We start from the raw sequence: 24589 nt of genomic DNA, 5'->3' as shown, positions 1-24589 counted from the left end.
ATTGGAAGCCGGTGGCACAGACTTTGAAAGAATTCACCTGAGGCAAAAGAAAGGAGACAGAAGTTGATGGAATACACCTGCAAGGGAATGGAGGGCAGGACAGCAAAGCAGAGACTGTCTGCCAGGAGGCAGTGGGTGAGGGCTGTTTGGGGAAGGTGAGGAGGTATGGCGACATGGGGCATTTTCCCTTTTTTGGTAACTGTGCCCGATTATAAGTAGCCCATTGGTAAGTTTGGGTCTATGGATATTTTGAGGTGGGTCACCTGATGGGCTTGTGTTCACCCGGGGGTCGGTGTGGACCTTTTCAACATTCCATAGCTCAAACCTGTTTGCTTAAAAACTGCCTCTACTGTAACTCCTTGGAGTTTTGATTAGAATTCTTTTTTATTTCATAAACTTGTCTTATAAATTTGGGAGTTTTGGCATCTTTATGTTATTAGGTTTTTCTGTGTATACCAGAACATGGCAAGTCTCTGTATATCATGTATTTTTATATCCCTAATTTTTTGAGGTAGATTCTCCACATTTCTTGATAATGTGCTATTAGGCATTTAATATTACTATTGCTGTTATCAATGAGGTCTTCACTCATTTCTTATTTTTTTTAATTTGGAGAAAATATTTAAACATATAGATGTTATTAGAAAAAAATCTAGGAATGTCATATTTACATCTTCTCTTTAAATAAAATTCAAATACAGTTGAATATCCAATTACCATGAATTTTACATTTGCATCTTTGTTTTCATTTGTTTGTGGACCTTTTGTTTTTTTTGAAAATTTGTTTTAACTTAAATTCAGTTAATTAACATATAATGTATTATTAGTTTCAGAGGTAGAAGTCAGTGATTCACCAGTCTTATATAATACCCAGTGCTCATTTATACCCAGCACTTAAATTTATATATTTTCTGTCACTTTTGTTGCTTCTTGGGAGTTCTAATATGTGTTATTTTCATTATTCACGTGTAAGTATTTTAACATTTTAATTATGATTTTTTTGTTTAATCCATGAATTATTTAGATATGTGTTTTTAAATGAAAATTTCCATATTTTTTTGAAATACTGATTTCTGGGGTGCCTCGGTGGCTCAGTCGTTAAGCGTCTGCCTTCAACTCAGGTCATGATCCCAGCGTCCTGGGATCCAGCCCCGCATTGGGCTCCCTGCTCAGCGGGAAGCCTGCTTCTCCTACTCCTTCTGCTTGTGTTCCCTCTCTCACTGTGTCTCTGTCAAATAAATAGATAAAATATAAAAAAAAAAAATACTGATTTCTAATTTGCATTATAGTCATAGATTTTGAGGTATATTATATTAAGTGGATTGTTTAAAATTTCTTAGGACTTGCTTTATGGCTCAGTATGTGGTCACTTTTTGTAAATGTTTCACATTTGCATAAGAGTATCTATTCTCCAGCTGTTGCATACAGGTTCTAAAAATAACTATTAATCAGCTTAATTATATTGTACAAATCTTCAATATCTTTAATGATTGTTTTTAGTCTGATTATCTGGCAATTACTGAGAGAGATATGTTAATATTCCACTAAATGATATATCTGTAAATTTCTCCAAGTTCTTCCAATTTTTTCTTTATAAATTTTGAGGCTGTGTTATTAGGTAGGGAGAATAATGTCTTCTTCCTTCCTACTCCCCCACCAAAAAAAAAAGATGTTCATATCCTCATTTCCAGAACCTGTGAATATGTTCACTTTCATGGCAAAGGGGGGAATTAAGGTAACAGAAGAATGAAGGTTGCTAATCATGCGATTTTTTTTTAAAGATTTTATTTATTTATTCATGAGAGACAGAGAGAGAGAGAGAGGCAGAGGGAGAAGCAGGCTCCCAAGGAGCAGGGAGCCCGATGCGGGACTCGATCCCAGGACCCTGGGATCATGACCTGAGCCGAAGGCAGACGCTTAACCATCTGAGCCACCCAGGCGCCCGCTAATCATGCGGTTTTAAAATATGGAGATTATCCTGGATTTTCTGGGTAGGCCTGGTGTAATCACAGTGGTCTTGAATGTGGAATACAGAGGCAGAAGATGTCAAAGGGCTATGATGTGAGAAGTACTCCATCAACTGTTGCTGGCTTGAAGATGGAAGGGACCATGAGTCAAGAAATGCAGGCAGCTTCTAGAAACTTGAAAAGGCAAGGAAATCGATTCTTTCCCCTAGGGCCTCCAGAAAGGAGGATTGCCCATTTCAGTCCAATGAGACTTGCATCAGGTTTCTCGTTAGTCTTTCCCTGCTGTATCTTTTTTCCTTCGTTAGCTTTCTGTCCTTCAATATGCTTACGTTTTGTGTCTCTTTTTAAAATATTTTTTTATTTAAATTCAATTAATATGTATTATTGGTTTCAGACGTACAGGCCTGTAATTCATCAGTCTTCTATAATACCCAGTGTTCATTACATCACATGCCCTCCTTAATGTCCATCATCCAGTTACCTTCCAGCAATCCTCAGTTTAAGAGTCTCTTATGGTTTGTCTCCCTGTCTGGTTTTGTCCTGTTTTATTTTTTCCTCTCTTCCCCTATGATCCTCTGCCTTGAGATCATATGACAATTGTCTTTCTCTGATTGACTTACTTTGCATAGCATAAGACCCTCGTTCCATCCCTGTCATTGCAAATGGCAAGATTTCGTTTTTTGATGGCTGTGTAATATTCCAGTGTGTGTGTGTGTGTGTGTGTGTGTGTGTGTATCACATCTTTATCCATTCATCTGTCGAAGGACATCTGTGCTCTATTCATGGTTTGGCTATTTTGGACATGGCTGCTATAAACACGGGGGTGCACGTGCCCCTTCAGATCACTACATTTGTACCTTTGGGGTAAATACCAGGTAGTGCAATTGCTGGGTCGTAGGGTAGCTCTATTTTCAACTTTTTGAGGAACTTCCATGCTGTTTTCCAGAGTGACTGTACCGGCTTGCATTCCCACCAACAGTGTGAGAGGGTTCCCCTTTCTCTGTCCTCTCTAAGATCTGTCATTTCCTGACTTGTTTCTTTTAGAGATTCTGACTGGTGTGAGGTGGTATCTTGTTGTGGTTTTGATTTGTATTTCCCTGATGCTGAGTGATGTGGAGCATTTTTTCATGTGTCTGTTGGCCATTTGTATGTCTTCTTTGGAGAAATGTCTGTCTGTTCATGTCTTCTGCCCATTTCTTGACTGGGTTATTTGTTCTTTGGGTGTTGAGTTGGATAAGTTCTTTATGGATTTTGGATACTAGCCCTTTATCTGATAAGACATTTGCAAATAGTTTCTCCCATTCTGTCGGTTGTCTTTTGGTTTTGTCAGCTGTTTCCTTTGCTGTTCAAAAGTTTTTTATCTTGATGAACTCCCAATAGTTCATTTTTGCCCTTGCTTCCCTTGCCTTTAGAGGTGTGTCTAGCAAGAAGTTGCTGAGGCCAAGATCGAAGAGGTTGCTGCCTGTGTTCTCGTCTAAGATTTTGATGGATTCCTGTCTCACATTTGGGTCTTTCCTCCATTTTGAGTCTGTTTTTGTGTGTGGTGTAAGGAAATGGTCCAGTTTCATTCTTCTGCATGTGGCTGTCCAATTTTCCCAACACCGTTTGTTGAAGAGACTGTCTTTTCCATTGGACATTCTTTCCTGCTTTGTCGAAGATTAGTTGACCATAGAGTTGAGGGTCCATTTCTGGGTTTTCTGTTCTATTGATCTGTGTGTCTGTTTTTGTGCCAATACCATATTGTCTTGATGATTACAGCTTTGTAATAGAGCTTGAAGTCTAGAATTGTGATGCCACCAGTTTTGGCTTTCTTTTTCAACATTCCTTTGGCCATTTAGGTCTTTTCTGTTTCCATACAAATTTTAGATTTATTTGATCCAGCTCTGTGAAAAAAGTTGATGGTATTTTGATAGGGATTGCATTAAATGTGTAGATTGCTCAAGGTAGCATAGACATTTTCATAATATTTGTTCTTCCAATCCTTGGAATGGAATGTTTTTCCAATTCTTTGTGTCTTCCTCAGTTTCTTTCATGGATGTTTTTATAGTTTTCTGAGTACAGATCCTTTGCCTCTTTGGTTAGGAGTATTCCTAGGTATCTTATGGTTTTGGGTGCAATTGTAAATGGGATCGACTCCTTAATTTCTCTTCCTTCTGTCTCATTGTTAGTGTATAGGAATGCAACTGATTCCTGTACACTGATTTTATATCTTATCACTTTGCTGAATTCCTTTACGAGTTCTAGCAATTTTGGGGTGGAGTCTTTTGGGTTTTCCACATAGAGTGTCATGTCTGCACTGAGAGAGAATTTGACTTCTTTGCTAATTGAGATGCTTTTTATTTCTTTTTGTTGTCTGATTGCTGAGGCTAGAACTTCTAGTACTGTTTTGAACAGCAGTGATGATAGTGGACATCCCTGCTGTGTTCCTCACTTTAGAGGGAAAAGCTCTCAGGTTTTCCCCATTGAGAATACTTGCTGTGGGCTTTTCATATATGGCTTTTATGATATTGAGGTATATTTCCTCTATCCCTACACTGTGAAGAGTTTTAATCAAGAAAGGGTGCTGTGCTTTGTCAAATGCTTTTTCTGCATCTATTGAGAGGATCATACAGTTCCTTTCTTTTATTTATGTATTGTATCACATTGATTGATTTGTGGATGTTGAACCAACCTTGCAGCCCAGGAGTAAATCCCACTTGGTTGTGGTGAATAATCCTCTTGTAATCATCATGTCTGTAGATTATAAATTTTTTACAGTTTAACAGTACTTTTTAATTAGAGAATTCAGAATAACATACTTATGATTGTACATATATTAGGAATTATTTTTACTATGTATTTCTACCATTTTATTTTGTCCCATTTTGGCTTTTAAAAATTTTCTCCTTTTTTGTTTTCCTCCACTATTTTGGATTTAATAGATTATATTTCTGTTATTTTTGTAGTTACTCTTAACGGTTTCACATGCATACTTAGAGTCTAAAGACTTCTCCCTAACACTCCAAGGTCCACTAAATGATTTTAATTCTTGTCGTTTCATTTCCACATTCTTATTTTCTAGTATATTCTCTCTTTTTTTTTTTTATAAACCCCAAATGCAATATCATTATTATTATTGTTGTTGTTTTATATGGTTATATTTGTTTGGAATTAATCAAGTTTACTATTTTCTTGACCCAGCTTTTTGTCTTGCATTTCAGAGCATCCTTCTGGGATTTTGTTATTGTTTTTGACTACAGTTATTTTAAGATTTTATTTATTTGAGAGAGAGTGTGAGAGAGAGAGCACAAGAGGAGGAAGGGTCAGAGAGAGCAGGGAGCCTGACACAGGTCTCGATCCTGGGACTTGAGGATCATGACCTGAGCCAAAGGCAGTTGCTTAACCAACTGAGCCACCCAGGCGCCCTAATACTTTCTGTCTGCATCATTTAGTAGTCTTTTTTCTTTGGGTTTCCACTATTGCCATTGAGAGGTTCTCTGTGAATTGAATTCTCTTCCTAAGATGGTTTGTCTTTGGTGTTTTGTAGTTTAATTATAATATGTCTAGGTGTGGATTCTTCATAATTATCTTGATTGTATTGGGATTCATTATACTTCCCACATCTGAGGATTTATGTCTGTCATCAACTTTGGAATATTTGCAATTGCTGTTTCTTCCCTCTATCATTTTCTTCTGGGGTGCTATTACATGTGTCTTAATGCTCGTTGTCTTATTTTGCATTTTAGGTAACTTACTCTTACCATCTCCTGGTTCACAAGTTCTCTCCTGGAGGCTGTATCTAATTTGCTGTTTAGGTGATTGTATTTTTTTTTTTTTTTTTTTTTTTTTAGTTTTAGAAAATGTATTCTTTGTAAAATATGCTTGGTCATATTTTCATTTTCTCTTGGACCTTTCTCGTGGCTTTAATGTTTTTTTTTTTTTAAGATTCTATTCATTTATTTGAGAGAGAGAGAGAGAGTGAGAGAGAGAGCGCAAGAGGGGGTAGGGCCAGAGGGAGAAGCAGACTCCCCGCCGAGCAGGGAGCCCAATGTGGGACTCGATCCCTGGGACTCTGGGATCATGACCTGAGCCGAAGACAGTCGCTTAACCAACTGAGCCACCCAGGCACCCTTTCTCGTGGCTTTAATTGCCTGTTATTTTTAAAAACATACCGAACATTGTACCTCATGTTCTGTATCTGAACATTATGTCTTAATTTTTTTTTTGAGTCTGATAATTATGTTTGCTTTTTCTTTTGACCCTTCCTGTGATGTTTTTTTCCTTCTATGTTATCATTTTTATTGTGAGTTCATGTGTGCGAAGATTTTAATTGTAAAAATTCTGTGGGGCTATGTCAAGGGAGACTTTCTCTAGAGATGATTGTTTTTTTTGTTATATGTTTGAAATGGCTACCAGGGTGGGACTACTTCAATTTAATTGCTCTATTTGGACTATTTTGGACCACATAGGTAGGGTAAAGTTAAATATTAATAATTTGTTAAGGTCAGTTTGTGATTAAAATTCACAGATATTTTTCCCACCTTTGTCCAGAATCAAGACCAGAAAGGGCAAGTTGCCTTTTATGTCTGCTTTGTGATTTATTATTTTATTATTATTATTTTATTTTATATTATTATTATTAGTATTTTTAGTTTATCTTTTCACAGAAAGTAGGGACCTTTAGTTGCTCTGGCTTGATTATAATTTCCCACTTTATATAGACCCAAGGTCTTATCTTCTGTTTTTTTGTGCAGTTGTTAAAAACAGAATCTCTACATTCTGGGGTCACCATCTTAAGATATGTAGGTTTGTGCTCCATCTTTTTTTTTTTTTAAGATTTATTTCAGAGAGAGAGTGTGCATGCACAGGCGTAGGGGGATGGGCAGAGGGAGAGAATCTTCAAGCAGACTCCCCACTGAGCACGGAACTGGATGTGAGGCTTGATCCCAGGACCCTGAGATGACCTGAGCCAAAATCAGGAGTCAGCCATTTAACCGACTGAGCCACCACGTGCCTGTGTGCTCCATCTTTATGTTCTGTGGTGGTTTACTCTACCCTTTGAAAAGGAGTTCCCTTTCCTTTTTGCAGCTGAGCTATGCACCTAAATGGAGTTTCAAGTATTTGTCTTTGTGTATTTTATTGCAAGGAAAGCTTTTGTAGGATCTGGATTAGTTTATTTTCTTTCTTTTTTTTTGTAATGTACATGTTTTTAGAAGGTGAACATTTATGAACAGTGTCCACTATTCCTCTATGAATGTGTAGTTTTTAAAAAAATATATAAATAGTACACTTATGTTCTTTTGTTTTTTTTTTTAAAGATTTTATTTATTTATTTGCGAGAGACAGTGAGAGAGGGAATACAAGCAGGGGAAGTGGGAGAGGGAGAAGCAGGTTTCCCGCTGAGCAGGGAGTCCAATTTGGGCTCCATCCCAGGACCCTGGGATCATGACCTGAGCTGAAGGCAGACGCTTAACGACCGAGCCACCCAGGTGCCACACTATGTTTGTTCTTAAATGCTGTTTTACTTACATATTTTTTAGATTTACCCATGTAAATACATATGGGCATAACATACAACTTTTAACTGCTACATGAAATTCTATCTTATGAATAAATAATGATGTGTTACTCATTCTTTATCAATAAACATTTAGGTTTTTTTTTTCCCACTTTTTTGCTATTACTAACAAAAAATATTCTTTGTGCTTTTTTTGGAGAATTTCTCTAAGGTATACAATTCAGAGCGGAACTGAAATCAGTTAAGTTCTGCCATTCTATAGTTCGATTAGTCTTGTCTCTTCATCTATCATGGAAAAAAAATGTTGAAGATCATTGGAGATTAAAACTCACGTCAGAGTGAACTCATAACCAAATGGAGCATGTTGCTCTTGGTTGGATCCTGAATCAAACAAACCAGCTGTAATTTTTTTACACACTTGCGGAAATTCGAATATGGAGTGAGAGTGAGTTGAAAATAAGGAATTGTTGATTTTGTTATCTGTGACAATAGTGTGATTATATAGAAAAATATCCTTATTTCGAGGAGATGTATGTTGAGTATGCATGAGGCCCTATCATGATGTCTGGCATTTACCTGGAAATAATCCAAGAAAATACTGATAAGACAAAAAAGCAAAATGTTCATATTAAACTTGGATGTTGGGTATACAGGTAATTGTTAGACTATTTTTTGTACTTTATATTTTAAACTTTCACCATAGTTCAAAAAGACGAAAAAAGAAATTATTTGCTCTTCATTTTGTAAGAGGGGTTGGCAGACTGTAGTTTGAGGGCCATATCTGGCCCTGTACAGGTTCTTGTAAATAAAATTTTATTGGAACACAGTCATATTTATTTGTTCATGTATTTTTGTGTGGCTGCTTTTGTGCTACACTGGCAGAGTTGAGTAGTTTTGACTGAGACCATTTGGCCTGGGCAGCCTAAAATACTTACTGTCTGGTTATTTACAGAAAAAGTTTTCTCTATATACTTACCGTGATTTATTTTTCTTTCCAGCCTTTAACTCTCCAGCCTTCTTTCTTCCCTTAACATATACTTATTTATTTGTTGTTTGGCTCTCGTTACTAGAATACAAACTAAACAGAGTTGGTGTTTTCACTAAAATAATACCAAGTACATATTAGGAGCGCAGGAAATATTTGTTGATTAATAGATGAGTTATCAACATGTAAGAATCTAGTTTCCCCACATCGTTGCTAGCACCTAATATTATAAGATTCATAAATTTTGCCAATAAAGTGAGTGAAGTGGTATTTGATTATTGTTTTCATTTGCATGTCTTTGGTTAGTAAGGGTGAGATTATGCATGTTTTTTCTGTGTTCTCTGTTTATTGATTATGTATATTTTATCTTGTGTGAATTGCTAGCTAATCCTTTACCTCTTTTTCTGTTTGGCTGCCTTCATAATGTTTTGAATACTGAGTTGAAGCTGCTGTCCTCCAGAGGGGATTTGCATTTGCTTTTGCCAGTTGCCCAGGGCCACAACTACCTGAAGGCTACAGTTAAAAATTGTTTGCTTGAGACTGTTTTTGGACTTCCTAATAGTGTAGCTTGAATCTAGGCTGCAGACATGTGTGAGGCCCCCTGGTGGTTATAAATTCTCAAGGACCAGGTTTCCCTTCTATTCCAGTAAATCAGACTTGTTTCTTTGCTTTTTTGTTCTACACAGGGATTTATTTCTCACTCACCTTTATACCGTGATCAAAGGACTTTGGGATTTCCAACTTAATTCAGAAGTCTCTTTTGAGCTTCCCACTCTGTAGAGCCCATAGACTTCATTGCCTGCTTCTGATACTCCAGGACCCTGGAATTCAGAGATGGTGAAAACTTGCTGCCCCTAAGTCCAGCTTTCACTTTTTCCCCCTGCCGATTTCTTACGCTCTTGCCTGATCAGAAATACATTTTAGAATTTTTTGAAATATTTCATCTAACGTTTTTAATTGTTTTCAGTAGGTACGTAGTTTAGGGTGTCTGATCTGTCATTTGTAAGATGAAACCACTATCTTTTTTTAAACTCAAGTAATACATGTTTTATTACTGGAGCTTTGCAATACGTTTAGTACAACCTGTCCTTTCACTTAACTGTTGTGTGGTTTATCGTTCCCATAGATGTTTTGACATTCTTTACATGCTTTAATTTTTCATCCTTTCTTACACTACAAGTTCTCCCTGCCAAATCTGTTGGCTTATTTTTTGTCACACAAAATTAAAAATATTGATGTCATTAAATTCATTGTTTTTCTCTCATGTGTTTTAAGTTTTGTGTCTTTTTGAAGAAGGAATCCTCACACAAGGTTATGAAATACTTTCCTATACCTTCTATTAATATTTATAAAGTTTCACTTTGAATATATTGATCTTCAATTTGTCTAGAATATTTTTTTTTAAAGATTTTATTTATTTGACAGAGAGACACAGCGAGTGAGGGAACACAAGCAGGGGGAGTGGGAGAGGGAGAAGCAGGCCTCCCGTGGAGCAGGGAGCCCGATGCGGGGCTCAATCCCAGCACCCTGGGATCATGACCAGAGCTGAAGGCAGACGCCTAACGACTGAGCCACCCAGGCGCCCCTGTCTAGAATATTTTTTCTTTTTTTTTTAAAGATTTTATTTATTTATTTGAGAGAGAGAATGAGAGAGAGAGAGAGAGAGAGCATGAGAAGCGGGAGGGTCAGAGGGAGAAGCAGACTCTCTGCCGAGCAGGGAGCCCGATGCGGGACTCGATCCCGGGACTCCGGGATCATGACCTGAGCCGAAGGCAGTCGCTTAACCAACTGAGCCACTCAGGCGCCCTAGAATATTTTTTGTGAGTGTTATGAGGGAGGGCTTTAACCGTTCATTTTCCTAAAAGGATAGCTGATTGATTAACTGATTGTTTCTCAGTCTATCAGTTAGGTCCTGGCAGAAAACAGATTGTGCAAACAAACAGGGATAATTTAAGAAGAGTTTAATAAAGGGACTTTCACAAATGTGTGGCAGTTTAGGGAAATGGAAAGGAACTCAGACTGTGAAGTAGGTAACAACTGCTTTTTCCACCTTGAGGCTCTAAAGGGATAAGGGCTTGAAAGAGGAATATAGATGTCAAGAGGGCTGAGTGGAAAGGCCATCTGATAGGAGCTGTGGCATTTTGTCTAGGGATGTCATGAGCCTAGTGACAACCATATAGAAAGTGGCCGCAGTATAGAAAGGGGGTGGGCGTTTGGGGGCAGGCAGGGTTTAGGGGCTAGAACAAGTCCCTGGACCTAATTCTTTACCCTCGTTCCCCATTGGATGAAACCAACTGAAAGTCACAGGAACCCACTATGTAGTCCCAACAGGTCAGCCTCCTGGGGCACAGAGCAGGTAGCAGAAGAGTGTAGAGAGGTATTTGACAATATTCAGTGTGTCAATGGATTGGAAATTTTACCTCCTTTACATCTGGAACTCCGTGAGCTGTACCAGGAGAATATGGCGGTTACTATGAGCAGATGTACTGGGCTCGAATGCAGATTCTGCAGAGCACTAATTGTGGGACCTTAGACAAGTTACTTAGCCTCTCTGTGTCTTAGTTTTCTCAGTTGTAATGTGGGGTAATTAAAATACCTAGTTTAACGGATTGTTGTGGGAATGAAATGAGCTCATGTATGTAACAAACTTAGAGCTGTTTCTGACCCAGGAGTGCCAAGTGAAGGTTAGCTATGATGAAGACCGAGGCAACCGTGATGATGTTGATGCTTTTTTTTTTTTTTTAAAGATTTTATTTATTTATTTGACAGAGAGAGACAGTGAGAGAGGGAACACAAGTAGGGGGAGTGGGAGAGGGAGAAGCAGACTTCCTGCCGAGCAGGGAGCCCGATGCGGGGCTCGATCCCAGGACCCTGGGATCATGACCTGAGTCGAAGGCAGACGCTTAACGACTGAGCCATCCAGGCGCCCGATGTTGATGGTTTTGAGGCATTTTAATTCTTTCTTTATTAATACCACACCATATTAATTAAGACCATGCTGTGTTGCTTTTGTATTGTTCTATGTAGCTCTTACTCTTTCAAGGTTTTTTAAAACATTTTCTTATATATTGTTTATTTTATGTAAGTTTTGGGATTAGCTTATCAAGTTCCTGAAAAATCATGTTGGAATTTTGGTAGGGATTGGAATTACATTTATCAATGAATTTGTTAAAAAAGGACATCTTTACAATATTGAGTCTCACCATTCTTGAACAAAGTGTATCTTTTCATTTTCCAGGCTTCTTTTATGTTGTTCAGTAAAGTTTTATAGTTGTCTTCATAAAGATCTCGAACATTTCTTTTAGTTTTATACCCACTTTAGCGTTTATGTTGCCTTTTTTCTATTAGATTCTTTTTTTTTTTTTTTAAAGATTTTATTTATTTATCTGACAGAGAGACAGCGAGAGAGGGAACAGAAGCAGGGGGAGTGGGAGAGGGAGAAGCAGGCTTCCCGCTGAGCAGGGAGCCCGATGCGGGACTCAATCCCAGGACCCTGGGATCATGACCTGAGCCGAAGGCAGACGCTTAACGACTGAGCCACCCAGGCGCCCCTCTATTAGATTCTTAAATTGGCTATGTTAGAGGTGTAAGAAAGCTATTGATTTTTGTGTTGACCTTGTATGTGGCCCACTTGCCAAAATTCCTTTTTTTTCTGTTTATTACCTGTGATTTTGTAGGTGAATAATCATATTGTTTGTGAATTATGGTAATCTTGCCTTTTCCAATAGTTAAAGCTATAAATTTTTGTTTATTTTATTGCAATACCCAATGAGTAGGTTGTAGGTTTGTAGCAAGTAGAGTGTATCTCCTTGTTTTACTCTTCCTTTTAATGAGTGCCTCTATATTTTACCAATAAGTGTAAATTTTATTTGTCTGAAGGCAGTTTTATATTATAGTAGGAATTATCTATTCCCTGAAGATTTAGGAAACTTCCAAAACCCATGTGAACTTAGTGCTTTTTTTTTAGAGTTAAAACATTACCTGTCATTTTAATTTTGTTTGTGATTATTTGGTGTGTTCTTGTTTTTATTTTTGGAAGTTTTTAGTACATTTTTAAAATATTTTATCCATTCTGCCTAGATTTTAAAATTACAATTTTATGGTGGAAAATAATCTTTTTCAAATCTGAAGTTATTTTCCCTTTTCCATTTCTACTGTGGTTTATTTGAACTTTCTTTTTTCTTAATCAGACTTGCAAAACTTTGCCAATTTTCTTGATCATTTCAAAGCACCTGGGTTTCAAATGTCCTGGTATTTTTATTTTGTTTCCTAATTCATTTTTTCTTTTGTCTTTAATGATTTATTCTACTTTCTTCTTTGGATTTATTTGTGAACTTTTTTTTCCCTCTCATTTTCTGAGTTAAAAAATTTATTTCGTTAAAGTGTCTTATGTTTTCTAGTAAATAAATCTTATGTTATGAATTTTTTCTGACCCTGCTTAGGCTGTTTCTCAGTCTTCATTCTGTAAGCTCTAACTACTATGTGCAAAGGACATGCAAATGTTTCTTTTTTTCCCCCTTTATTCCCAAACACATTTATATGTAAGGTTTTTTTTTTTTAAAGATTTTATATATTTATTTGAGAGAGAGAATGAGAGACAGCACAAGAGGGAAGAGGGTCAGAGGGAGAAGCAGACTCCCCGCCGAGCAGGGAGCCCGATGCGGGACTCGATCCCCGGACTCCAGGATCATGACCTGAGCCGAAGGCAGTCGCTTAACCAACTGAGCCACGCAGGCGCCCTATATGTAAGGTTTTATAGCTAAATAGGCAAATATGGAGATAGCACTTTTTGTAACTCTGTTTTAACTTTAACCCATTGCATTCATTTCAAAAGGTTAATATGGGGGCACCTGGTTGGCTCAGTTGTTAAGCTTCTGCCTTCGGCTCAGGACATGATCCCAGGGTCCTGGGATCAAGCCCCACATCGGGCTCCCTGCTCCGCGGGGAAGCCTGCTTCTCCCTCCCCCACTCCCCCTGCTTGTGTTCCCTCTCTTGCTTTGTCTCTCTCTTTCAAATAAATAAAAATCTTAAAAAAAAAAAAAAGTTAATAGTATTGCTATTTTTTTGAATTTGTGAATATATTCTTTTGTCCTATATTTGGTAATTTTTGTGAACATTCCTCATGTGTTTGATAAGAATGTATGTTACACTCTGCCTTTCTTAACTGTCTTATCCTCTGTCAACTTGTTTTTATCTTACATGCATATTAAAACTATTGTATTAAGTGCATAAAGGTTATATTTGTATTGCAAATGTTGTATGAGCTATATTTTTAGGGTCTACAGTTTTTCTTATAAAGGGCCAGATAATAAATATTTTAGGTTTTGTGAGCCAGATGTTATCCGTCACAACTACTCACCTCTGCTGTTGTGTGTGAAAGCGGCCTTAGACAGCAGGGGGATTGTGGCTGTGTTCTGGGAAAACTGTAGGAACATGTGGCGGGCCAGGATGGGCCCGCTGCTCTCAGGTTACCGACCCCTGCTCTAGCGTAAGGATTATGAGAATCTGAAGTTTAGATATTATCTATATGTAATATCGTATTTGTCAATCTTTTGGGTAGTAATTTGTTGAAAATTCTCACAACATTACCCCTTGTTTTTTGTATTTCTTGTATTTTCTCTCTTGAATCAGTTGGAAGGTCCTTATTTTTCTAAAACATCAGTTTTATTATTAATGTGTGTATTCTCAACAAGGACAATATTATGAAAATTGGTTTGGGTTCCAGAGGAGGCCAAAAAACCAAACCAAAACAAAACAGACAGCTTAGAAATTACAACGCCTATGACCCTCCAAAGCTAAGTCCTACCCAACGAAATTTTTTTCCTTAGCATTTAATTTCAAGGGCAGGATATTGATTAGGACAGTCCCCTCAGGGGCACGGTAATGAGAAAACGGTTAAGTATTCAGATTTCGTACTGTTTCTTGAATGTAATGTACTTTAAAAGTTTTGTCGTATCTGTTTCTGAGGTTACACATTTTGCTTACTCCTACTGTTGCATATTGTGTTTTCTCTAATTGTTCTTCATCAGACAAGCTGAAAGTGTGTCTTCCCTGCCCTCTTAAAAGACACTCAGCTCTCTCAGCTCTTTTCCAGATTCATCTATTTTTATCTTTTGTCTTTCTCTGTTCTGTTTATTGCTGTTTGCTTTCTGATATCTTTAAATGATTAATTTGTTAACTACTTCCCATCTCCTCGATTTTATGTTCTTCTGATTATAAATCTTGCTTTATTTCTTTTTTCTTTTCCTGTCTTTTCTGGAGTGTAACATTCTTACTATCATTATTTTCTAAAGATTTCGCAATTGCTTCTCCAGCTGCTTTGACAGGTGATTTCATTTTTGACGAGAATTAAAATTTTTTCCCCTTATTTGGCAATTTTGTCACGAATTTCAGTTTTTATTACATTATCTTCAGGGAATCCGATCTCGATGATTTGTTCTTTTGAATTGAGGATTAGTTTATGGCATAATATATCATCATGTTACATGATCGTGAGATGATTTTTGAAGCCTATTACAGTGGTCATGAGTTAAGATGCTTTCAGCTATAGGTAGTGGAAAAACAGCTGAAATGGCTTAAGCAGAAAGGAAATTTATTATCTACAAAACAAGAAGCCTTGAAGGAGGGTGATTCTAGGGATTGTTAACTATGGGGGCCTTCGTAACATCATCAAAAACCTATGTTTCACCAATGTTTTCCATTCTCCCCTTCTTAGCCTGCCAGCTTGGACTTGGGCTCTTACATAGGCTCTCTTCAAGGTTCCAGGGTGGCTCGCATAGAAAACGACCAGAGGCTAACAAGAGTAAATGTCCCCATTTAAGGGCCTTGTGTGTGTGTGAGGCCTTCTCAGGAGCTTCCTGTAGATCCAACAAGCCCTTTCAGTGCCTGGGACTGTGTCACAGGCCCACTACTAAACCAGTCATTGTGAAGGAGACCACTGTGGGTAGCAAGTGTACTAACCATTTGCCTTAGGGTAAGTTGGGGCTGGCATATTTGATAGTAGCCTTTCCTGAAGAACACAGGCCTTGGGCAGAGTGATCAAAATCAAGATTCTGAGAGTAAGTTAAAGCCGGGGTGCAGCAGAGAGTGCAGGGATGGTGTTTGGGCAGGAAGCCAGTATTATTGTCCACACAGTGGAATACTTTATCAGCTAGGACATCAAATAATCTACACACTTAATTTGGAATATTTATTTCTTCAGGTGTAACTTAAGCATAATTTTGGCTATAAATAATTGAGTTTGTCATGAAAAACTTGATATGATTTTTGTCTTTAATATATAGTTGCTGCCCCACTGAAAATTGATTATAAAATTCTCTATTACTATTAGTAAATTAGATATATATTTTTGCCATTTTCTTTATAATTCAGAATCTTAGGATTTGGGGAAGACATTGTGTGTGTGTGTTTCACTGTTCATCCAGTACTGAATACTAGATTTCCAGAAACTAATTATTAGTAATAATGAAAGGTGCATATCTTGAGATACATTGAGGTGCAACTCAAGATGGGATTAGCTACCTAGTTTGTTTTTATTAAAATTTTTTTTCCCGGGCGCCTGGGTGGCTCAGTTGGTTAAGCGACTGCCTTCGGCTCAGGTCATGATCCTGGAGTCCCTGGATCGAGTCCCGCATCGGGCTCCCTGCTCGGCAGGGAGTCTGCTTCTCCCTCTGACCCTCCCAACCCTCCCCCCTCTCATGTGCTCTCTCTCTCTCAAATAAATAAATAAAATCTTAAAAAAAAAAATATATATATATATTAAAAAATTTTTTTTCCCCTGCGTATTTGTAATCCAGGGAAAGTTTCTAATGTGAAAAGTAAAGTAGATTTATTTTAAGGCAACATATAAAAGATTGGTCTAACAGCATTGTGTGAAGACAGATAAGATTGTCCTATTAAAATTTGGTCACAAAGTATATATGGTAATGCAGCAGGATTCATGCCAACTAATTCCTAGTTCAAGTTTGTTGTAAAGTCCTGAATTAATGGGAATTGTAGTGTCACTAAGTGAGTCCTGTCATGAAGAAATGATATTACCAGTGACATAAAATAGTCAGAGGCCAATACATTTGGGTAGCTAATTCTCAGGATGAACTTTTTTTACCTGCCTTGTCCTTCCTGGTGGTTTCTTTTTTGTTGAGAGAATACACAGAAATGATATATTGTCACTTGCTTTCAAGCTGGAATTATTTCTCTTGATATTTAGACATAGGTACCAATTAAATGAAAAGAGGTCTGTCTTAAGTAAAATTATTACTACTCATATAGTCTATCTTGTAACTCTTTAATCTTGTAACTGCTAGGTTTCTTACTTTGTGTTCAGGTAATTTAATATGAATGATGGATTATTAAATTCTTTTCATAGAAAATAGGCATATTTTAAGTTAATAGTCCTTATCATTGATACCAATTAGCAGAAGAGAAATGAATTCCCAGGATTTATATTTCCTAACAGCTCTTTCAGGATTGTTTTGTTACTCTCGGGGAAAGAGTATGAAATGTGGCCTAGGGATCACATCTGGCATAGAACAAATTTATTCATTAATTCAACAAATATTTATTGAGCTCCTGTGATTGTCCGCCATTCTTTTGTTCTGTACATCATTTTAAAGATTGCCATCACTTTTCTTCTGATACTTCTTTAGAAACCTTATTTTGTGTTAAGCATTTACCATATGGAATGCCTTGGCTTCCACCACCTCCAAGTCACTCTCTATCGGGAATGGAATTCAATGTGAACACATGAACTACAGGGCCAGATGCTTGGCCGCTTGACATGGTTCGTGAGTGGAAAACATTGCCTGAGCCCACACCCCTGACTCGGGAGGCCTGTCAGCCCTGCACCCCCTTTCTCACAGGATGTCGCAGGGAGTCCCAGTCCCACGTGTGGGCAGGGAGCTTCCTTTAGGCCTTGATGAAGCGTGTTCCCTGTCATCTCTTAAGGCATTTCTTCTAGAAGAGGATAGTCTGTTCTCCCTGTCCAGCACTCCCACAGGCAAAATTGCTTCTGTTTGGCATTCATTCCTGTGCAGCGTTTATCCTGGGGCCCAAATTGCAGTGGTAAAATAGCCGCCATCAACAGACTGCTCCCCTTCCCCACACCTTTGCTCTAACCCTCATGTAACCCCACTTCATAGATTACAGGACAAAAAGGACAAAGATCTTGTTTGGATTGCCTGGTGGAAGTCTGAGCATTTGTTGGGGGTATGAAGTCTTAAGTGAGCAGGATGTCCAAGCCTGCCTGGTTGTTAAGGGGCTCGCTTTGGCTTCCATTCAGATGTCTCCCATGTTGACAACATAGAGTGAACCCACAGCTAGAGAGGTCAGTGTATCTTCCGAGCGTGGTGTCTCCGTAGGGAGGACTGCAAACAGATCCCTGTTTGGTGACTGGGAAGACTAGAATTTCTGAGGAGTTGTCGGAAGCTTAGCGTGGCGGGTCCCTCTGGGCATTGGAATCACCTGAGGAACCTTTAAAGCTACGGATACTCAGACGGCCTCCCCTAGCCAGTTACATCAGAGCCTGTGGAGGTGCAACCCAGGTGTCAGTATTTTGTAAAGTTCCCAAACAATTTCAGTATGCAAACCAAGGGTAAGAACCACTGGTTGAGAGCTTTGAACAATGCAGTTGTTGCTGTTTTATGGTAGATGTCATAGAAATATGTTGTTGAATTGCCTATAAAATGAATTAAAGATTAAAGCATTTCTTTTTCCCCCATTCATAAACCCTGTGATAGCATTCTTAACTTTTATAGAATTACCTAATTTTGCCTGATGAGATTTACTTAGAAAAAGAAAGAAACATGTAGCTCTATCTCTCCTGAAGTCTTTTTGCTGCTACTAATTAAGGCAGTACACACATTCTTAGCTGAGGTAGAACTTTAGATATTGTCTCTTTGCTCCACTGACTTTAACATGAGTGTTATGGCTTTTTGAATGAATCAGGGCAATAAATCCAACATTGTTTGCAAGCCAGATGCTTTTTCTCATATGCCAACAATTATGTAATCAAATAAAGTAGCCATTTAAAGATTCCTTGCTCTTGAACAGAATTTAAGAATTAGTAGTAATTAGCATAGATAAAAGTATCTTATTGACCACCATTTAGTTGATGCAGTGAATACAGGTGCTCTTAGGAAACAGGCATTTAAAATCCTCTGTCCTTATGGAACACATTACCTTTTATTCAGTTTACATTGACTTCCTGTTGCTTTCTGGGTACAATGCAAGATGTTCATTTCATTTGCAAAGCCAGATGTGATTTGGGCATTTGGCAGGATAAAACTTAAATTTCCTCAAATGCATGCCTTTTAGGGACTTAAAACATGAGAAAAACAATAATAACCACATATTTAAATCCTGAGCATTTCCAAAAGTGTTTTTTGTTCATCTCAAACTTTTCCTCTGCTGCAATTGTTTGTTGTGTCTGGAGGCAGATTTGTGAGTTAGAGTAATGTCTCTAATTAAAAAGCTGGTGGCTGACAGATGTGTCTGTGAAATTGGTGTGACCTTACCAAAGGCGTGTGTGGACAGTTCTTCATCAGCGCTCCTCTTCCTCCTTAACACGGTGGACTTGATCCGGGATCGCACAGTTCACATTTAACAAGTGCCCTGTTGCTTTCTGGTTGACTGATGTTTTGTTTGTTACATAACTTCTTGACATCCTATTAAGACTGTAATTATAAAACAAAGTCCCAACTCATTGACAATAATGGCAGAAAGATGCAGCTGTTAACCTGCTCTTCTTGATTGAACACAGAACTTAGTTTGGTCGTTAGTTGACTAATGATTAAAATTTTTATACTTAAAGATGAGCTGAGAAAATCCTGGGAATTTGATACTTAAATTAATATGTAGTTTATGCATGTACTGTATTCTAAGATATTTTAATGTGTCTGTCTACTTTTCATCTATTTATCCATCCTTGCCATTACTTGAGCGCTAAAACTCTTGAGGTTTTTTTTTTTTTTTTGAAGATTTTATTTATTTATTTGAAAGAGAGAAAGAGAGAGAGAGCAGGAGAGGGGGGAGGGTCAGAGGGAGAAGCAGACTCCCCGCCGAGCAGGGAGCCTGATGCGGGACTCGATCCAGGGACTCCAGGATCATGACCTGAGCCGAAGGCAGTCGCTTAACCAACTGAGCCACCCAGGCACCCAAAAGTCTTGAGTTTTTAATCTTCAAGACTAGGGCTCAGTCCATTGAGTTATTTCATTAATCAGATTTTAATGATGCTTATGGATTTTGTTTTCAAAAAAGAATGAAAAGTATTACTTTTTGTGTAGTGTGCTGTTCTTACTACAGAGTATTGTTTTCTTTATTTCTAATTTAAATGTATTTACAAGGAAGTGCCCACACTGATAAAAGTCATAATTAAGCAAGAAATTTGATTTTCTTGGGCTATTCCTTTAGCCAACTAAAGAAAGGAGAATTATGGAAGGAATTTTATGAATCCTATCTTAATGAGGCAGGGCTTTTGCAATGCTAAGGCTTTTCAGTTTCAATTTCTCTCTCCCAAGGTTAAAAGAATCATTCTTGTGTTAGATCATGAGTACTGCATTTGATCATCCTTTCTCACGACATAGCCTCTGTGACTTAAGGAACATTGGATTTGCTATAGTAGATCATTCTGAATTTGTCTCTACATGGAATGACCAGACTGAATTGGCACCGAAGTTCCATTACAAATCCTTCATCCAGCCTTCCAGTTTGAATTGGAAATATCAATTCAAGCAGCTCACAAGTCATCAAATGTTTCAACAGGTTGTTATAGCCAGAGCAGGCAAAAGAATAAGTTCTGGTATAGACTGTTCATTGGAAGAGTCCAGTTTTGCATTATATTTAGGTGAGTTTTGAAAAATTAGTTTTTTTTTTTAAGATTTTATTTATTTGACACAGAGAGACACAGTGAGAGAGAGAACACAAGCAGGGGGAGTGAGAAAGGGAGAAGCAGGCTTCCCGCGGAGCAGGGAGCCCGATGTGGGGCTTGATCCCAGGACTCTGGGATCATGATCCGAGCTGAAGGCAGACCCTTAACGACTGAGCCACCCAGGCACCCCGAAAAATTAGATTTTTTAGTAAACTTTCACCCAGTTTATTTAGAAGTCATATATGTTCCAAGAACCTAAGAGAAAGAAAACAAATACCTCCTCCTCCGTGTAACATTTAAAATAGCTATTTAAAGTCCCTTTTTTTACATAGGGAAGACTTAATGCTTTTTAACCTTGGAGTAGTGTTTTTTACTTCATATATGATTTTAATGAGTTTTGTTATATGTTATTCTATTACAGTCAAGATTAAAGATAGGAATTTGGAGGGGGGTGATGAGTAGTACTAGATGGAGCGGTGAGAAATGAGAGGCGCATCATACCTGGAAGAGAAGAAGGGTTTATACTAGTCAGGGGACACATTTAGGGTGGTGGTAAAGAGCTCTCAGTCAGTAATAACTTCTGAGGGTATCATAACATTATGTTATTTTAAGAAAACTAGTGTTAGAAATTACAAATATTTGAAAAAGTGTTATGTTTTATAAACTCCATCAAAGAAATCAGGGACTATATTGGGAAAAATCACCAAAGTCATTAAAACTTTAATCCAATTTTTAAAATGATAAGAGCAAGCATTTGTAAAGTGCATCTGTTTGAATCACCTCATTCTCTGATTATGCTGCATAATTCAGAGATTACTACATGTACTTTATTTGGTAAACATTGTGTGCAAGAAGTGGTATGGGGACTTCTCCACTTCTTGGTCCCCTGGTTTCATGTCTGTCTGTCTGTAGCCTGACTTTGAGTTCTAAGCCATTATCTTTTATGGGCTAATGTTTAGCACTGTCCTTCTCTCCTCTAGGACCTGAAACCTACTGTGAGTCAGACACATTTATGGGAAAAGAGAGAATAATACTAGTACATTTGGGGAAACATCCCAAGGGCCAGTGGGACAGGAACACTTATCATCTTAAGAGGAAAACTTGGGGACCGATCCAGGAGTTGGGAATAGTTTTGGGAATAGTTTATTCCCTTTTGGACTGTATAAATTTTAGTCTTCTCTGTTAAGTGTAGGAATGAACTTACTCTCAGTGGTGAGGCAGCCTCACTAACTGTGGTGCTGTGAGAGAGCCATACTGCCTGTTAGAAGTTGGACTGATGCCCACAGATCTCATCTTCTACCTACTCATAAATGATTACCTTTCAATGAAGAACTTACTCTGCTGTCTATATTTGAGAACTCTTTTGATGGGAAAAAGGAGCTTCCCCAGATTTTAAATTTGTAGTAAAGGCATTTAAAAACCTGTCTTTCTAAAGTGCTCCTATTCCAGGGCATTCCCTGTCTTGGTTAATGAGGGTTGTCACTCTCCGTCTCTCAAGCTTGAAGCTTTAGCACAATCTCTGTGCTTTTCTTAGTACCCACAGCCTGCTGAAGATACTATATTATGATTCAAAACTGTTCTCTCAATGAGACCTCCCTCTTGTTTATGGTTGCCTTAGTTCAAGCCTACAGCTGGAACATGTAACAGTTCTTACTAGTGGCTTCTCTGTGTTTGGGCTCTCCACAAGGTAGACAAGATTATCCTCCTTAAAAGCAATGGTGGTGGGGGCGCCTGGGTGGCTCAGTTGGTTAAGCGACTGCCTTCGGCTCAGGTCATGATCCTGGAGTCCCTGGATCGAGTCTCACATCGGGCTCCCTGCTCAGCAAGGAACCTGCTTCTCCCTCTGACCCTCCCCCCTCTCATGTGCTCTCTCTCTCGTTCTCTCTGTCTCAAATAAGTAAATTAATTAAAAAAAAAAAAAAGCAATGGTGGTGATGTCATGCTTCCCACAAGATCTCCACTGACTTTGGCTGCATCACTGGTCAGCTTGGCTTCTCCCCTTCCTGCTCCACACGCCCCACTCTGTGCCTTTGCACATGCTGTTCTCAGAGCTTGGAGGCTCTTAAAATGTGGAAGCCACGGAGACGATACGCCAACTCTCTCCCGAGTTCACATCTTATTCTGTCATAGATCTGTGTACCTACATTTCTCAAAATTTCAATTCATAAATTCCAAAGAAAATGTGTATATAATTAGAACATATTTATCATATGGTCTGTTGCTTTAAAATCAAATAGGGTCTTAATCGTAAAGTAACATTACTGATAAACCTTTTTCAAGGTAGAGAGATGATAGAACATAGTGGTTAAGAGCTTGGACTCTGGGAAGCACATGGCTTGGTCTTGAACTCCTGCTTTCCATTGAGTCAGTAGCTGCGTGAGGAACCTCTCTGCCAGCTGTGCCCCTTATCACTAAATTGGCCATAACATGGGACCTGTCTCATAGGATTGCTGCAGGAGCGAAGAAGTTAGCATATCTGAACCTCTGAGGATAGCGTATGCCGATGTGCTCTGTGTGTTAGCTGTTTGTTACCGCCATTGCCTTCATCAGTTCTGGCCCCCAAGTTGTGTGTATACGATTATATATGATGTTACATACCATAGATATTTTAAAGTTTCTATAGCTTGTCAGGGTATCAAGCTCTGTCTTAACATTTTGTCATCAGCATTATAGAAGGAGTTGATCTGTACCTACTCTATCTTCTTTTGCTTCCTATTTGTAAAATACAGGGAAGATCATATTTTGCATTAGCAAATGAGTTGTTTGGAACATTCATATGGCGAAGGTGAAAATTTAAAACTGAGGATTCAGGTCAAGTGTAATGCATTGGCTTATGCTTAATAAATTTCAGAATAATGAATTTTCACATGTTGAATTTCCCTGTTTTATGAAGAATGTCTATATTCTGAATATTTTGCTTCTCAGTTCAGTTTCATTTGTCATATTGTGAAAGCATAAAGAATGGGCCATTGGTTAATTCATTTAGTGTAGTGAAGGTATACAAATTCAAGCTAAATTTGGCTAATTTCTTCTACAGGCTGGAAGATAAAACTCCTTTTACCTTCCACAGTTAGGTTAGTAGTGCATGACCAGACTCCTCTTTAGAGGTCACCTGACTTAACTGTGGCTGTGAAGCAGCCAAACCATCTGAGTCCCCACATTCCTGTTTCTACCCCTGTGCGTTATCAGCACAGAATGATTAAATAATTATTGTTGGTCATGTCATTTTTCCACATGAAAAATGTTCACAACAAATACAAGAGTTAAAATCCTTCTAGATAGGAATGTTTATTAATGGACAAGACCGGGCTTATTGCTGAGTCTTGATTTGAATCTATAGCTTAGCTAGGAAGAGAGACTCCCAGAAATGCTCCAGCAAGGATGTTAACCGTACATGGGCATGATGGCTACCCCTGTCTTTTTTTGATGATTTTGCCCCAAACCTAGGATTCCACACTGCTTAAATTGTGAAGTAGGAAAGTACGCAAGGGGCCTGGTGCCTCTGAGGGAGTAAATGCAGTATTCATGGGGAATGTCCAGCTACCTGCTCTTTTTTATGTTTTTTATTTTTTGGTAGATGATGCTTATCACCCTTGTAGCTCTCTGCTGCGGACATCACTGCACCTTTATTTTGAGCGCGCTGTGGCTTCCCAGTCCCTGCTGTTCCAGAGCGAGTCTGAAGCAGCAGGAGTGAGATGGTTTTGCCCATTTTTGCACATTACAGTATTATACCACCTGTGATCTGTCTCAACCTGTGGCACACACATCCTCACAGAAATGACGTTTAATTACGGCACTGACCTTCCTGATACCAGACATTGTATGGCGCCTGTTAAGATTATACTGTTTGTAGTAAGATGGCGTAAAAAGTGGCTTAAAGATGAAGGAATAAAATCACATACCTTGGTAAACCCCTCAGATGCCATTTAGGCTGGGGAGTGCCTCGATTTTGTTTCCTCTCTTTACTCCCACAATAAAAATGCAAACAATAATGTGACAGACACACACTGTCAGACACTGTCACCCCATCTAATCCCCTCACTGCACATCTTAATCCCTGATGGACTTCTCGCAGATATATGGGCTGTGAGCTTAGGGAGTTTTCTGGATGTGGCACTTTTCGCAGAGTCTTCCAGTGACGGATGCAGTGACCTTATCATACAGACAGCTCTATCCAGTTTGACAGTCCGGCCATCTGGCTTATATCGATCATAATTGATTTAAAGAAACCAGCCCTCAAAAGTTGGTCATTTAAAACCCTAAGGCTAACTTGGCCT

General features: G+C 38.4%; 1 protein-coding gene across 7 annotated transcripts in view; it reads left to right on the top strand.

Annotated features, from left to right (window-relative positions):
* SDK1 (sidekick cell adhesion molecule 1) overlaps positions 1-24589 on the top strand; it is an 854344-nt gene that overhangs the window by 209090 nt on the left and 620665 nt on the right. The window lies entirely within an intron of this gene.

The sequence above is a fragment of the Mirounga angustirostris genome, unplaced genomic scaffold, assembly GCF_029215605.1.
Source record: "Mirounga angustirostris isolate CCGP_5_RB_7025 unplaced genomic scaffold, mMirAng1.0.hap1 SCAF_5, whole genome shotgun sequence".
NCBI lineage: Eukaryota > Metazoa > Chordata > Mammalia > Carnivora > Phocidae > Mirounga > Mirounga angustirostris.
Note: the sequence above shows the minus strand (reverse complement) of the source record. Positions and strands in the feature narration are given on the sequence as shown.